Below are 17,335 nucleotides of genomic sequence, written 5' to 3' on the forward strand. Positions count from 1 at the left end.
TGCCAGTCGCTGTTCTGAGCCCTGAAAAGATAGATTACAACACAGGTCAACATTTATAGAGCTTGGTCTATTCAGGTGGTAGTGAGGGAAGGAGAGAATTGGGGAAAGAGAAAAACCTGGTTATCCTCAAGCATTCTTTTATATAGAATTATATGTAAATAAACACACACACACACATCTTAGTGATATACTTCTTTCATCTTACCATAGGAGGTTTTTAGGAGTGGCCTAAAAACCCCAGAGAAATGTTGACTACATTTGGATAAACCCAGCAGATGGATTTTCACTCCCAACTTTAAGAAGGAATGCAGAGAGAAAAAAAAAAAGTCTACCAAATTACCAAATCTGGGATTAAACTATATATTTGAAAGAACAGCTCATATTTATTGAGTTCTTACCATGTGTCAGGCATTATGCAAAGTTTTTTATATGCATTGCCACCTCATTTTATTTTCCTTTTATTTTGACAACATGCCTATGAGATAGGAACTAGTATCACCAATCCCATTTTACGGATGAGGGAAGGAAGGCTGAAAGAAATAACAAGTCACCTAAGGTAACAGAGATGGTGGCTGCAGTGCCTGACTGGAATCCTAATTGGCCCACCAGCCCTTCTAAACCACTCCTCTTCGGGAGGCCAGATTACAAAGAATTCTGGTTCCAAAGAGAAAAATAAACCAGAATATGGATAATTAAAAAAAAATGGAATACAAAGGAGTTTCAAAAACAATGTGATACCAGCCTTTCAAATTAAAAAAGTAAAAACACTGGAAAACCATTTTCTTTTTTCTTTTTGTTCAAAAAGGCCAACTTCCTAGACATTATGGGTGGGTTATTAACTCATTTCATTAAACTAAATTATGAATTTGCTTTTCAAGTAAGTGTCTCATCACTGTCACAGCTCCGATGTGTCCTTTCCTGTTTTCCAACTTCATCTTGGCTCAAAGTAAGAAATGATTCGGTTTGTGTGTAATCCACGGGACCCAGGGAGGATCTTTTGCCCCTTTTGTTTTCTTGGGTGTCCTCACTCTGGAGGCCTGGCATTCCTCACGTGTCTAGGGCAATGCAGGAGCAGCGAAGCGCGGGGAAGCCACACAAAAGACATCCAACCACTATCAATGTTGAAAGATCAATTCAGGGCGCACACGAAACACCCAGTATGCCCAGGAAAAGAAGAAAAAATACCTTCTCCCAGAGGGTGAGAAACTGGTTGACCTCTTGTGAGTGTCCACAAAAAACTGAGCAGGTAAAATGGTGGGCGGCGATCTTTGTGGATCCCCAATCATCCCAAACGCGCCTTGCAGGCGCGGCCTCCGCCCTTTAGTCCCAAGAGGCCGGAGAGGCAAAGAGAGGGCGCAGGGCGCGAAGTCTCAGGCGGTGTCTCCTTCCCCTCCCCAGTGCAGCTTCTGCCCAGTGGCCGACGCTTCATTCATCTTGCAGGCGCCGCGGCTCCAGGGCAGGGTAGCGGGGCAGGGGCCGGGGCTGCTGGGCAGCGCCCGCCGGTCCAGCGAAGGGAGGGGCCGCGCGGCGCGGCGAGGATGCCCGGCCTTCCCTCCCTCTGCTTCCAGCAGGCGCAGCCCCGCGGCTGGGCCCAAGGGCTGGCTTGGGTTTCCCGCAAAGCTGGGCCGCCCCGGCCTCCGAGCTGCCCCGTGGCTTCCACGCCACCGCCCGGGTGTCAGGCCCAGGACGCAGCTTTCACACACACACGCCCGTCCTCACCCTCCTTCCCTCTCTGCAGCCCTGGCAGACCCGCTCTCCTGGTCCCTTTCTCCGGGGTGCGCGGCACCCTCGCGGCCTCCGCAGGCCGTTCCCAGGGGCGAGGCTGGGTGCTGGACGCGCGCGGGAGCCGGGCGCGGGGAGGGGCCGGCGGTGGGGGAGTGTCTGGCTGCCCCCGCCCCTCGAGTGAGTGACTGGGCGAGGAGGTCCCCTCCCTCCCTCCCCCTCCCTTTTTCCAGGTCCCCTCCCTCGCTCGCTCGCTCCCCACCAGCTCCGGCTTGCTCCCTGCCCACTCCCACGGGGACGTTCCGTGCAGCGGCCGCCGCTTCTTTCACACTTTAGTTAGGAGCCGCGCGCCGCGCTCAGATACTGAAGAGCTGGCCGCGCGCCGCCGCCTCCCGCACGCACGCACGCGGGCCGGGCTTCGGGGGTTTCGGCTCTTACTCCCGGCGTCTGGGAGGAGGGGGAGACCCGGACTCACTGTGGGGAGGAGGAGGAAGAGGAGGAGAAGGGAGGAAGAAAACAAGCGAGGAGGATCCGGGCGGGGGGCGGGAGGCTTACCACCTTCAGCCCCCCCCGCGAGCGCCCAAGGTAAGCGTGAGCCCACGCCGACCTGGGGCGGGGGGAGTTGGCGGCGCAGCCCGCCCGGGTTCCGCTCCGGGCGCGCCCGGGTGGGCTGTGAGGGAGGCCTGCGGGGTGCCTGCCGCGCGGCGGGGATGGGAGCCGCGGTCGTGGCGCTGCCGGCGCGCGCGGCCCGGGCCGGGGCTGCTGCTGCTACTGCTGCTGCTGCTGCTGCTGCTCCTGCCGCTGCCGCCGCCGCCGCTGCCGTTGCGGGGCTGGCGGGGACGGAAGCTGGGGTTGGGGGGAGCTGCTGGGGGCGTCTGCTGGCCGGGGCGGAGGGGTTGGGATGCGGTTGGGGCTGCTGACGACTTTCGTCACATTGAGGCCTGGGTGTCTGGGATTCGACTCCCCTCCCTTCCCATCCGCACTCCCCGCCGCCCTCAGCCTTTCCTGCTCCTCTCGAGCTTTGCCTGTAGCCGCCGTACTTTGCAAGCCAGAGCTTGAAAGAAAAAGCAAAATTCAGAATTCTCTGCTAAATCTCCGAGTCTCTTCTCCCGCTCCGGCTGATTGATGTGTTTGTGTGGGTGCCGTGATCCCCGGGATTTCTGAAGTTTTGACCTTTTTGGGGTGACTTGTCTCGATGCAGCGATTTGCCCACCTCGATGTATTTATTATTCGTGCCCATGCGAGGCAGCCAGAGGGTGCCTGGTTATTGTACTGGGGAAAGATTTCACTCCCTTCTGCAGGCAGTTCGCGAAGTGCGGCCGCCGCAGCTGCCTCTGGTTTGTTGCCTGACGTCCTTCGCCGGTCTTCCACCCTGCCCCCACCCCCTCGTCGGAGGGAATTTTTTTTTTTCTACTTACTGTTTGTGTGAGAGAAGCCCATGGGCTTAGAGCCTTTCATCTCCCATTCATCCCTCTTATAAAGCTCTGAATTGTCTCAGGCACGACGGTAAAAATTGGGGTGGCTTTCTCTGCTCCAAGAGTTGCACGGTCAAGGATAAAAATATATACACATAAACACGCATTAATCCTGGGAGGTGACAAACACAGTTTGCGATAGAAGTGATTGTTTTCCAGTAGGAAGTTGACGACCTATGTATGAGGTATCTCCCATCGCATGTGAGGTAGGAAAATTGTTTTAAAATAGATAGTTGCGTATTTTGTACCGTGGCTGGAAGACGGCCCTAAGTTCAGCTATTGGAGCAAGTCTGAAAGTGATACACCCTGGTCACCCAGAACTTCACTAAAGACATATATACTCTGACTCAGACTTTGGGAGGGGGACTGACACCATACATTCCATGTAATAGTTTTTTTTTTTTTTTTTTTTTTAAGGAAACAGTTGGGCAGTTTGGGGAAATGACACGTTCATTACACAGACAGATCTTATGAACACTTCCTTACTTCATGGGCTGGGCTCACCTTCCACCTAATGGAATAAGCTTTCAGTTGGTAGAATTGGGATGTACCAGGATCGAAAAAAATTATGGGTAGAGTGGGCCTGGGCTACTCTAGCTTTCTTGGGGGGAGAAGGTGATGTTTCTGAAGGGTCTTTAAGTTCAAGATGCTCAATCTGGGGGTTTCCCCTCCTTTTTCATACTTCTAGAGCTGGATTGTAGGATCAATAGAACATGCTCTGTGTTGGCTGTTTGGAAATGCCATTGATCAGGCATGGAAATTAATTTAGACTTAATTATCTATTTTTCTTTTGCTGCTTATAAAGTAGTAAGTGCCAGTGATAGGACAGCTGAGTGTATTTATCTCTGCATTAAACTAGCAGTTCACGGATCAGAAATGCAGCATTGAAATGTAACCTCCCTTAGTGTTTCCTGCTGTGCAAACTGGGTTCAGAGAACCAGCAGCTCCAGAGGGCTACTCCGAAAAGCGACAAAGACAAGCGGACTCAGCACTTGGATGAGCAGATGCCTGCGAAGGAGTGGGGTGCTTCTGTTGTCAAGCTTATCTCCATTCGGGCATTTTTCCCAAGAAAAACTGGACTTGGTTGATAGGGAGGAAAAGTTCATCCTAGAAGGATCCTGAGGTTCTAGCTTCCCTTTTCAGCTGACTCAGTTTCAGTGGTTGAGAGAGCTGATAATTTTCTTTTATTGGCTAGTAATTTACCCTTTACCCTCTCACCCCTGATCTCACTTTATCATCTAGCATGGATTTCTGGGAATTAATAGGCCACAGCTGAAGTGGTTTGAGCTTCTTGAAGAATCACAGGGTACACATCAAAAGCTTGTTCATTAATTGGCACTATTTGCTGTGACTGCAGAAACTCTACCCAGGAGGAAGGTGGTGTGTCCCATTGTGAATATCATTTCCAGGTTGATGGTGCCTCAGCACTGTGTTGGATTTTTGACCAGGCAAGACTTGACTGTCACATCCTGAGTGGCTTGCTCCAGGCTCCTTGTGGCCCCTTTCTTCTAGCTATTTTCTGTCAGGGAATGAGATGCCCCAGGTTGGAGAGAAAGAATCATGGTACCACCCATTAGAAAAGGAGAGGGCAGGAGATTATTCACAGAGGGTCTTAAGTGTGATAAGTATCACCAGCTTCACGTGTACTTATCGATAGAATTTGGAACCCTGTGAGGCACAAGCAAGTGCATTTTTGGACATCTTTGGAATTTTAGAAGCCTTGGAGCTTGGGAGAAGAAGTAAAAGCTGTGATTACTTAGGCTCTCATTAAAACATGAAAGGCAGGGGCTTCCCTGGTGGCGCAGTGGTTGAGAGTCCGCCTGCCGATGCAGGGGACACGGGTTCGTGCCTCGGTCCGGGAGGATCCCACATGCCGCGGAGCGGCTGGGCCCGTGAGCCATGGCCGCTGAGCCTGCGCGTCGCAACGGGAGAGGCCACAACAGTGAGAGGCCCGCGTACCGCAAAAAAAAAAAAAAAACCCAAAAAAACCCATGAAAGGCAGATTGCAATAGATCAATATATAATACTTGGAAAACTGAGAAGACAGGGATAGGGCCTGTGTGCAGGGAGAATTGTACACTGAAACTGTATTTTAAAGTTGGTGACAGTTGTGACTTTAAGAGATCGTAAATCAAGAGCTTATCTAAAGTGACATGTAAATTATATACATACATATTTTTAAAGTAGGCAATTATTTTGCTTGACTCCCTTAGTTATGAAGTTTAATTTTACAAGTTACAATTGCAACAAGAAACAACTTGACATGCTGTGGTTATGCAATCAGGGCAAGAGTGGTTGCACGTAAACTGGGCTAGGATGAACATGGAAATGAACACACAGCAGTGTCCGCAGTCACCAGGTATTAAGAAGTCCCTTGTTTGGGCTTCCCTGGTGACGCAGTGGTTGAGAATCTGCGTGCTAATGCAGGGGACACGGGTTCGAGCCCTGGTCTGGGAGGATCCCACATGTCGCGGAGCAACTAGGCCCGTGAGCCACAAGTACTGAGCCTGCGCGTCTGGAGCCTGTGCTCCGCAACAAGAGAGGCCGTGATAGTGAGAGGCCCGCACACGGTGATGAAGAGTGGCCCTCGCTTGCCACAACTAGAGAAAGCCCTCGCACAGAAACGAAGACCCAACACAGCCAAAAATAAATAAATTAATTAAAAAAAAGAAGTCCTTTTTTTTTTCCTTTTTAATTCATTGTGTTCCTGGAAAATGCATTTCCTAGTTTGTAGGGTAGTCACATAATGTCAAGATTGCTTTCTCTCTATACTTGTGAGAGGAGATGCAGCTGCCCCAATCTGAATGGAAACTGAGAAGATTAACTAACCGAACTAGGTAGTTAGAGGCAGACTGTTTTGCTCATCTCTGCAACCCCCATGGCGGCTTGTACACTACCTTGCACTTGGAATAACTCAATGAGTGATTGAATTGAATGGAATTAACCTAATTAGTTAAGATCTGTGATGTGTCAAAAACCTCCTTGGAAATGCATTAGATGCGGATTTCCATTTTAATAAATCAGTAGGATAGTTTATCAAGAGCTCCATATTATGCCTCAGGTCGGGTTTTTAAATGTTGAGAAGTATTGGACAGGAAAGTAAACATACCAAGCATAATGTCTTCTCAAATAGGAATTTCTTGTTAGGGTCATCTTGATTTGGAATATAGATAATATCCGTAGTTGACAAATATTTCTTCACTCCTGATTGTGACTGTGGTCTTTCTTTTTTTGTCCGAGGCATTCAGTGAATAACAATGCTTCCTATTTATAGGGTGCTTTATGGTTTTCAGAGTTCTTTCATGTACCCTTGTCTTACTTGGCATTGTACTGCAGCCATAGCACTCAGGGCTTTCCATGCTGGGGTCTCTCCCAGAAGATGCCTGCGTCAGGGAGTCGGGGAGAGGTCCTGGGGAAGCTCACAGGTAGCCCCACCTCTTGGTTACTGGATTTTCTCAAGGGAGCCGTAATTGCTATTCGCTGCTGGTCCCTCTAAAATAAAACAAGCAAAGTTGAGACTTGTCTCATGCAGCGAGCACACTCAACCTGCCAGCATTCATTCTGTGGCTCTGCCCCTACATCTGTTCGCTCTCCTTGGGCTGCCTTTTACCTTGCCCCTTTGCCAAGCGTCCCTTTCATCTACCTATCCTTTCTGAAGTGTTGCCATGTTTTTCTGTCCCACAGATTTTCATCCATAGGCTCTCCTGCTTCTTCTCCCACCACCTTACTTTTGCCTGCAAGACTTGGGTTGTGTGTTTCAGAATGACGTTTTCCAGTACTTGAACCGCATCTCCAGGCCCGCTTTCCCTCTGACTCCTCCCACCTCTCTGCTCCAGTGTAGACTTTCTGCTTCCAGCCACTTCTCCTTTCTACCCTCAGGGCCCCTCTGCCTTGCCCTACTTTGCCCCCTACACCTCCCTTACTCCTTCCACCCACTTCTCTCCATCAAGCCCTCAGATCTTCCAGCACATGCCTGCCTCTGCCTGTTTCACAGGCTCACGCCACCTCAGCAGATGTGTTTAGCATTCATGAGTTGAAGTCCGCATACATGCTTTGTACCTTTAGAAGAATGGAGTTAGAACACCCCCAAGTTGGGGGATCTTTCTGCTTTTGTTTTCACTTTTGATTGCACAATATTTTTGACTTTTAAAGGCTCTTAAGCCCTTTAATCGTAGCAGAAGCACTTGCTTCTTCACTTCACTTAGCTATTACAGCCTATCTTGGATAATAGATAAAGGAATATCTAGGCGACTATTGTTATTTTTTAAGATTGGACAACATATCTTGAGAATATGGCACCATTGAAAGGCTTTCCTGTACACCCAAATCTACTTACTAATCACAGAAGTAGAATGGTTTGTTTAATTTCATCCTCAGTACCTTATTTTTTTCTCCTTTGGTTAAATAAATGTTGGTTAAATGAATGTTGGTTAAATAAACATTACTGTAATTTGAACCAAATTTTTTCTCATTTGTGGTGGTTTCTGCTCTCCATGAACATTTTATAAGCTCACTTGACACATTTCTACCAAGCAAGGATTCTTTAGCTAAGACCTAACATTGTTGCTTTCCCTTATAAATTTATAACCTTTGTTGGCCCTACCAGTAGGGTCAGTGGGAGAAAGAGGACTGCTACTGGAAAAACACAGCCTATTGACTCATTGCATACGTACTTAGATTGGTCTTTTTACAAAACGGTACTTCAGAAGCAGATCCAGCACTAGTTACGCAATATCCTGAGTGCTCCAGGGCTTTTGGAAGAAGGTGCTTTAAACGAGGACAATTGTTTTTAAGTAAGAATTCCCTTTCTTTGATGGATCTGTGTTTTATTTGAGTGCAGTGGTTTTTGCAGTAGTTTCAGCTTATTGTTACACCAGATATTAGGACGTTTTCTACCTTACTTGGTGACATGTTTTTCCCTGAGCAGGTAAAGGAGGAGAATGAGAGGTTGGTGGTCTTTGCTGGGTTGTGAGGGCATTTTTCATACCCATCATCACAGATGCCGGTGGAGTAGGTGACACCCACTCAACCATCCAGTAGATGCAGTGTGTATCATCACAGGCACAGCTAAAAGCTTCTCCCTGAACCCCACAGTTGACAAGGAGATCTACACATGTCGTTGACAGTGCAGGGGGGAGCTCCTATATCAACACTACAGTTTCTTTCAGGAGAGGATTGAAAGGCCAGATGTAGAGTAAGGAGATGCTGCAGGCTCAGGCTGAGGTTTGCAGAGAACTTTTCAAAGACACAGATAATTAATACATGCCAAGGGGTGACTTCAGCAGCTCTATCTGAAAGTTCTGCCAAAAGCAATTTTCCTAAGATAATTTTGTAACAGTTCTTACAATTAAAAGGTTATAAAGGAATAAGCTACATAATATCTAACTCTGTCTCAGGCGGGTACTATTACTATTTTGAGGAAGGAGGTGAGAATCCAGGAACCTCTTTGAGTTGTTTAACATCTACTGAAAATTCAGGTGTTCTGGTTTCTATGCCAGGAGTCCATGACAGTCTAGGTACAGCTCCCAAAACAAACGCTCTGCTTACCCTTGGTGGCCGTCCGAACACCCACCCCTGCCCGACCTTGAGCTTTCCTCCCTCAGTGGCTCCTCTTGGGGTCCAAGCCATTTCTCGAGTCTCAGTTCAAATCCCTTCTCCTTCAGGGAGCGTCTTCTCTGACCATCAGAGTGGTTTCTCCCTTGGCTTCCACGAACTCCTGCAACACTTATTTGTTGTTTATTTTATTTCATTATTAGTTTTGGTCTTCATTTATGTTTATTTGTCACCCCACCGAATTATCAGCTCTTCTGTCGTGCCCACTGGGCCTTAAGAGTATAACATGCTGAATAAGTAGCTGTTGGTTGATTGACAGCTGGTCATTGGTCTGAGGCTTAGAATATTTCTTTGTGAAGACCTTGCTCTCATTTAAAACTCTTTAACCAAATGAGGAAGTGGAGCTTCTCAGGAATGAGAAAAGATAGTGGGAATTGTTTAATTCCTTTGTTGCCCAAGGTTAAAGCATCTAATCTCTCTTAGTCTCTTAGATAATATATTAAACAAACATTTACTTTTGTTGATGACACTTTGTGTCATCTCTGTGCCTGGCACTGGAGAGATGCTGGAGATACAGATAAGAAGGCCTGGCCCTGACTTTGTGGACTTCTCAGACAGGTGTGGGAATCGGCAAGCACATGGTATGTCGTAAACAAAGAGTCAAGGTGCTTTGGAAGTTGAGGGGAGAAAGCAGCCAACTCTGTCTAGAGGTAGGCTGACCCGGCACCCTGTCTCCCTGGGACAGTCCTGGTCTGTGCCCATTGTTCAACATAGTTATTAATGCACCCCCTTTGCCCTCAAAAGTCTCCCAGTTTGGACAATGAGTTATACGATTCCCCAACATAAAGAAGTCATAGACGGCTTCACAGAGAAGGAGGTATTCTGGATGACACTCGAAAGCTGCACAAGGGCCCCCTAGGGTATTGCTGACATTTCCAAAAATACTGGGGGACCAACATTGGTTTGCTAACTGTTTTTCCTCATTTACTATGGATTCGTAGACTAATTCACAGACTGGCATTTGTGGATAAAGGGATTTGGGGGCAGATGGAAGATGAAGTAGGGCATTCCAGCAGAGGACACACGGTGATGTGGAGAAACGTGGATGTGGGCCATTGTGGCTGGAGCTGCTGCATCTTGCAGCACGATGCAAGAGAAGACTGATCAACCATGCAAGGCTTCACAGTACATAGTTTGGACTCACTGTCCAAAATAAGAGGCATTGAGAGATTGTAAACAGGGGAGAGATAATTTGTTCAGCATATAATTTGCATGATAGATGGTTCCTTTGTGAGTGTGGGTAAAAGACTGGAGGGGAACAGAGAGTGTCCCCAGGACACCTACCACACAATTGGGGCCCAGCACATATTTGTTGAATGAATGAATGAGAGAGAGTTTTTGAATCTGTGGTAGTTGAAGCTACATGGTTTTGTATGAGATTGCCCAGGGAAAGTAAATATTATAGAAGGAAAACACTGAACCATGAGTTCCAGGGAACACCAGCTCTTATGGGCTGTGGATGGAAAGGATAGTGAAGAAGACTGAAAAGTGCAGGCTCCTCACTGAGGCAAGAGAACCAGGCAGGTGGTGTCAGGAAGAGAGGACGGATCAAGAATTGGTGTGTGCTTAGAATTGTTCCATGAAGAAGTAAAATGGCATTGAAGAGTTTTTCTCAGAGTTTGTAATTCTATTATTAAATAGAAGTGGAAATATTTACCTTATGGGAGATAACAAGATATAGGTACTTAGTATTATTATTATATTCATGCTGCATGCAAAGTTTGAAGCTTTATCACTTTGTTAGTTTTATATGTCGGGATTCTGAGGTTTGCCTTATATAATTTATGCCAGTACCTGGTGCAGTAAAAACCTGAGGCCATGTTTTGGGAGGATGACGAAATAACACAGTGTTTAATCATTGTGAATTTATGATTGTGCATAGTGATTTATAAAGGGGTTAAAACACTTGGGTGTTTACATTGCACCAGATGAGGAGCCATCCACAGTAAGGACACGTTGAGTGACAACATTGTGACAAAGGACGGCTAGTTGCAGAAGCCAGGCTGAGTAGCAATGTCATTAAAGGTTTGTGGTAGAAATAGAGACTCTTGTTGCAGAGTGAATTGTTACTTGTCCTCCGTCTCCACTGAGAGACCCTGGATGGAGATGGGGGCAGCATCATAAATGTATTGGAAAGAATGTGGGCTTTGGATTCAGCAAATTTTATCCCTTTTCCACCACCTCCTAACTCTAGCTTCGTGATCTTGAATATCAGTGGTAATAATTGACAGTAGTAACAATAAAAGCTAACATGTATTGAGTGCTTACTCTGTACCCAGGTGCTGTGCTAAGTACCTCACGTGCATTGTCTTTAATGCTTGCGACAACCTTATGAAGAACCTACGACTGTTACCTCTACTTTATGGATAAAGAAGAACTGAGGCTTAGGGTCTCTGGGACCTTGACCAAGGTCTTGTAGCCAGCAAGTGGTAGTGCTGAGACTGGAATCCAGGCCTTCTGACTCTAAAGTCAGGCTTTTAATTATTCACTTCTGGGCAGTTGTCTTTTCGCCATTCCCGCTGCCCTTCCCACCACACACACATTCCTTTCCCCTCACCTACTGCTTCTCTTTGAAGCAGATCACAGACACTATGTCATCTTGTCTGTGTATACTAGATTATATCTCTAAATGATAGCAGCTTTTTTTCCTTTTAACATAACCACAATATCATTATCATTCCTAAAAACTTTTAACGATAATTTCTTAATATCAAGTATGCAGTCAGTAACCAAATTTTCCTGGTGGGGCCAAACATTTTTTTAATGATTTTGTTTCACACTTGAGAGATGGATCCGTCTTTCTTTTTTTTATGTTATTTTAATTTATTTTTATGTTTTTATTTTTTTGGCTGCATTGGGTCTTCATTGCTGTGCGGGCTTTCTGTAGTTGCGGCGAGCAGGGGCTGCTCCTCATTGCGGTGAGCGGGCTTCTCATTGTGGTGGCTTCTCTTGTTGCGGAGCACAGGCTCTAGGTGCGCGGGCTTCTGTAGTTGTGGTGTGTGGGCTCGGTAGTTGTGCCTTGCGGGCTTAGTTGCTCTGCAGCAGGTGGGATCTTCCCGGACCGGGGCTCGAACCCGTGTCCCCTGCATTGGCAGGTGGATTCTTAACCACCGCGCCACCAGGGAAGTCCCCGTCTTTCTTTATAGACTTCCTTTCTCTATTTTTCCCTCTTCTTTTTCTCCCCTAGCAGTTTATTTGTTAAAGAAACAGGGATTTAATCTATAGGATTCCCTGCATTCTGTAGTTCGCTGATTGCATCTTCTTTCTTAGTGTCTTCACTGTATTCTTCAGTTTCCAATATTTCCTGTAGTTTGATCTAGACTGGAAGCTTGATCAGGTAGTTTGGCAAGAGTACCTCATAGAAAGTGTTCTTCTGTATTTCCTCTTATATCACATCAGGAGGCCTTCTTGTTTCTTTATTTGTGAGGTTAAGACTAATTGGTGGATTTAGGTGTTGTCAGCCTGACCTTTCCATTCTAAAGCTTCCCCAGGCCCTTCAAAAACCACTTTGGCCATTGCTTAGATGTATTATTTCAGAAACAGTTGAAAAATGATGATATTCTATCATCCCTTCTGCATTTGTTAGCTGGCGTTTTTCTATTAAGAAGAAATTTTCCACATCAATTACTTGGTTACCTCGGGATATAGGAAAATTAATGCTCAGTTTTGTTCCCTCTGTTTTAAATAATGTTCAGAATTATGAGTTGACTTTCTAACATCTTCCGAAGAAGACCAATGAGGTTTTTTTAAAAGTATCATTATGAGCTCATAGATTTTAGCACAATTCATGTGTTTATAGTCCTTTGAAGTTATTTCTTTTGAAGTTCAAATTATCTTTGGCCTGTAGGAGACTCTTTAAATTGGCTTCTGAATCATTTTGATATGACTCTCGTGGTCTTTGAGGACGTCTTTACTTTGTGGTACAACAAGGTATTTCAGGCTGATCTAGTACTTTTCCTGTCCCAGATCTTTTTATTGGTAAATGGTATTTAGATACCACAATACGGGTGTTAGTAGTTTTCATTGCCTCTGGGCTGGTCATTGTTCCTAGGTCTGTTCAAGTGGACAAAGTTAGAAAAATATATAAGTATGTATATCTAGCTACTGAGATATAGATATATACATATGTTTGTGTATGGATATGTTTTTGTATGTACATGGTGTATGTATGACATATGTATATATACATATGTGCATATTGTTTCTATTTAATGTAAGCAAACATATCTCTATTTTTTCCTTTTAGAAAAAAGGTTGCATTACTATAGTTACACACTTTGCCTTTTGCACTTAATGGTGTTTTTCAGAGATCACTCAGAAGCCATATATGAACATTTCTTAGTGCCTTTTACAACTTCAGAGACTCCACTGTGTAAATAAACCAAACTTTGTTCATTTGGATATATAGCTATTTTCAGTCTTTTGCTCTTACATTGTATTGGGAATGATTTGTTTTTGGTGGTGGGGTTTTATTTGCAAATCAGACATAAAGCCTGAACGGAAACATTATTTTTCCGTAGCTCAGTGGACAGCTGAATGAACAGTGCTGCAGTGAATAGCCTTGTGAATATTTATGTACGTATTCTTGCCCGTTTATCTTTAGATAGATCCCTAGAAGTGGGATTGCTGGGTCAAAGGATGAATAGATTTGCAGTTTTGTTCAATATTGCCGAAGTCCCTTCTGTGGGTGCTACACAATTTTGCATTCCCACCAGAGGTAATGAGAGTGCCTTCTTACTCCACAGTCTTACCAGTAGACATGTTGTAAAAACCTTTGGGTCATTGCCATTGAAATGATACTTTAGTGTGATTATAATTTGCATTTCTTTTATTATGAGCTAGCTTGCGTTCTTTTTCATATGTTTTGGGGCCACTTGCATTTCTTTTTCTGTGAACTGCCTTTTCATATTTTTTGCCGATTGTTATAGGATTTTAGGTCTTTTTTTCCCCTTTATTTTATGAAGCTTTTTATGTATTAGGAATATTATATACTAGGGATATTATCCCTAACATTTGACAATTTTCCCCTGGTTTATCATTTGTCTTTTTCCTCTGATTATGGTTTTTTTAGTGTAAATTGTTTTTCCTTGATTTAGTTATATCAGTCTTTTTCTTTATTGCCTCTTGGATTTGAATCAGGATGTGGAAAAACTTTTCTTCTAGACTGTAGAGCAGCACTATCCAATAAAAACATAATAGGAACCACATATGTAAATTTTTAACAGCCACAATAAAAGAAGTAGAAAGAGGTGAAATTAATAACATTTTATTGAAGCCAATATATCAAAAATATTGTTATTTCAACAAGTAATCAGCATTTTTAATTACTAATGAGATATTTTACATTTTTTTATGCTAAATTTTTGAGAACTGATGTGTATTTTCTTTATTTATTTTTATTTTATTTTATTTTTTTTTGCGGTACACGGGCCTCTCACTGTTGCGGTCTCTTCCGTTGCGGAGCACAGGCTCCGGACGCGCAGGCTCAGCGGCCATGGCTCACGGGCCCAGCCGCTCCGCGGCATGTGGGATCTTTCCGGACCGGGGCACGAACCCGTGTCCCCTGCATCGGCAGGCGGACTCTCAACCACTGCGCCACCAGGGAAGCCCTGATGTGTATCTTATACTTAGCACATCTCAATGTGGTCACTAAATTTTCGTTGTAAATACTTAATCTGTATTTAGACTATAAAATTTACAGTTGAAAAAGTAAATTCACATAACCAAGTTGTTCTAAGTGTACGTAAAAGTTTTCTAATAACTGAGTTGAGTGTCAGTTTTTTAATTTCAATTTAAATTATTCAAAATAAATTAAAACTTCAAATTCAGTTCCTAGCCACATTTCAGGTACTTGGTAGCCCTGTATGGGTAATGACTCTCATTTTGGACAGCACAGTTATAGGATAGTCATTCATATTTTCTTTTAGCACTTGTGTGGTTTTATCAATTAACATTTAAATCTGTGACCATTGGAATTTATTTTGCTGTATGGTCTGGGGAATGGACCCAATTTTCTCTCTTTTTTTTTTTTTAACATGGCTATTTGGAAATCACAAGCCACTTACTTATTAAAAAGTTCATCTTTTCCCCACTGATTTGGGATGTGCCCCTATCCTATAGTTAATTGCTATAAGTAATTAATTAGCTATATTTCTGCATTTTCTATTCTCTTCTATTGGTTTGTCACTTCCTGTTCCAGTACCCTACAGTTTTAATCACAGAGGCAGTATAAATATGTTTTAACATTAAAACCATGTTGAGATACCATTTCATACCTAGTAGATTGGTAAATGTCTGTCAACATCAAGCATTGGGCAAGAATGTGGAGCAAAGGGAATATACATACAATGGTGATGACAGTATAAATTAGTATATGATTTTTGAAAGACATTTGGAATGCCTTGTGCGATGGTCCCCTGACCCCGTTAGCCTTCAGAGCAAGGTAGCAGAGCAGATCCAAGCCTGGAGTGGGAGCAGTTTTGTCTAATAACTTCAGTTTGCCATTCTAATATTATCATTTTCTATATAAATTGGATGGTGAAAAAGGTTGGGAGGGCAGTGCCTTAGAGAAACTTACACATGTGCAAGAATGCTCCTAGTAACCCTATTCATAACAGCAAAACACTGGAAACAACCTATACGTCAGTCAGCAGTATACTGAATAAAGAAATTGTGGTACATTTATGATGAATAGTCGTGGGAGTAACCTACAACTGTGTGCATCCGTAAGGATGAATCTCACAAGCACACGATGAGTGGAGAGGCAAGGCAGAAGAATAATACAGTGTGATTCCATTTATGTAAAATTCAAAAAAAAGTGCTAAACCAAAGCAATACATTGTTTAAGGATTGATTCATGTACGGGAAGACTAAAGAAAAGCAAGGGAACTATTATCGTAAAATGCAGGAAGATAGTAGTTACTTCTGGGGGCAAAGGGGAGGGTGTGGTTAGGAAGGGCTACACACAGAACTTCCAAGGTGCTTGTAAGGTTCTGCAGGTAGCTACATAAGCATTTTTTTAATATACAGTATATTGTACATGTGTTATGTGATTATTTCATAGCAAAACAACAACAAAAATCCAGACTCAGGAGTAGGCTAACCAAAACTCAAATAATTAAATTTATGCTCAACAAAAACTTCTGTTAGATGTGAAACACTTGGCTCTTACCATGTCTCATTTAGTGACAATGACTTTTTAAGGGGCTGGAATAACAGTTGAAGACAGGTTTGCTTTTAGTGTCTCGGTCGGGCAGCAAGAAATATGTTACTGTGTGTTATACACACACAAGTGACTGTCACATCACCAGGTACAACTATGGGTAGAGGCATGGGTTCTTTGACACTGAAGCAGGTTTTTTTTTGGTACCAGGCAATTATTTTGGGTACCATTTTTGCAAAATATAATCATGGCCAGTTTTAAACTTTATTCAGAGAGAATATTTTTGAAGGGACAGCATCATAAATAGCAAACATTTATGAAGCATATGCTATACACCAGATGCAACACGTACATTAACTCATGTAATCTAGATAATAGTCCCATGTGAAGCCACACAGGGAATACATGTTGTCAGAAAGTCAACACAGGAAATACATGATGGGATTTTCATGAAAGCTTGTCTGACCCCAAATCCCATAGTTCCCAATTTATATTCCAGAATATCTTTTTAAGAACTTCAGGAACTGATCTATCCTTTGCTCAGTGGAGGCCTGTCCCAGAAAGTTTGTATTTCTAGCCTTAACATTTCGGAGAAGGAAATCCCTGATTCTAGTGTGGCAGTTCTTCACAATGTCTGTGAATTTTTTTTTTTTTTTTTGCGGTACGCGGGCCTCTCACTGCTGTGGCCTCTCCCGTTGCGGAGCACAGGCTCCGGATGCACAGGCTCAGCGGCTATGGCGCACGGGCCCAGCCGCCCCGCGGCATGTGGGATCTTCCCAGCCCGGGGCACGAAGCCGTGTCCCCTGCATCGGCAGGCGGACTCTCAACCACTGCGCCACCAGGGAAGCCCTCTGTGAATTTTTAACATCAGTTTTAAGTTTGCTGTCTTCAATAGCATTAAGCAGTTGCTCTCTACCCCTCTGTGTGATAGGTCGGTCCTCTTATCCACTTGGTGGTCTTAAAGAATTTGATTGGCTGGGCAGTGGGAGAACTGCCAGGGTTTCTGCTGGTTTTCTGATTTGAAGCCTTTCCTAATTTTCCATCCCCAAGATTAGCCTGAACCCTAAAACCTCTCTTGACCATGCCTGTGCAAAACCTTTGCAGCCCATTTCCCCTTCTGGCATTAAGATTGTTTGCATCTCTTTCTCCAGCTTGTCAAAATTTTAAAACCTTTTTTTATTCTTGGTTCTTCAAGAATTACCTTACGTATCCCAAATTGTGATATCAACAAATGAAACGTATTCCTGGTCCTTTATCTGAGTCGTTATTTGGCATATCATTATCAGACCCAGCACTAATAAGTGTTATTATGCTTTGAAGTTACATCATGTTTGGCTTCAAAGTTCCCCCATTCCTACCCCTT

General features: G+C 44.2%; 1 protein-coding gene across 1 annotated transcript in view; it reads left to right on the top strand.

Moving 5' to 3' along the window:
* The first annotated feature begins 1,966 nt into the window (after positions 1 to 1,966).
* The window catches only part of LOC309839306 (uncharacterized protein C1orf21), a 225,342-nt gene continuing 209,973 nt past the window's right edge, over positions 1,967 to 17,335 (top strand). The window contains exon 1 of the mRNA XM_082681017.1: positions 1,967 to 2,307. The gene's annotated coding sequence lies outside the window, so the exon portion shown is untranslated. The remainder of the gene's footprint in view (positions 2,308 to 17,335) is intronic.

This window comes from Grampus griseus (genome assembly GCF_964374135.1).
Source record: "Grampus griseus genome assembly, chromosome: 1".
Lineage (NCBI taxonomy): Eukaryota > Metazoa > Chordata > Mammalia > Artiodactyla > Delphinidae > Grampus > Grampus griseus.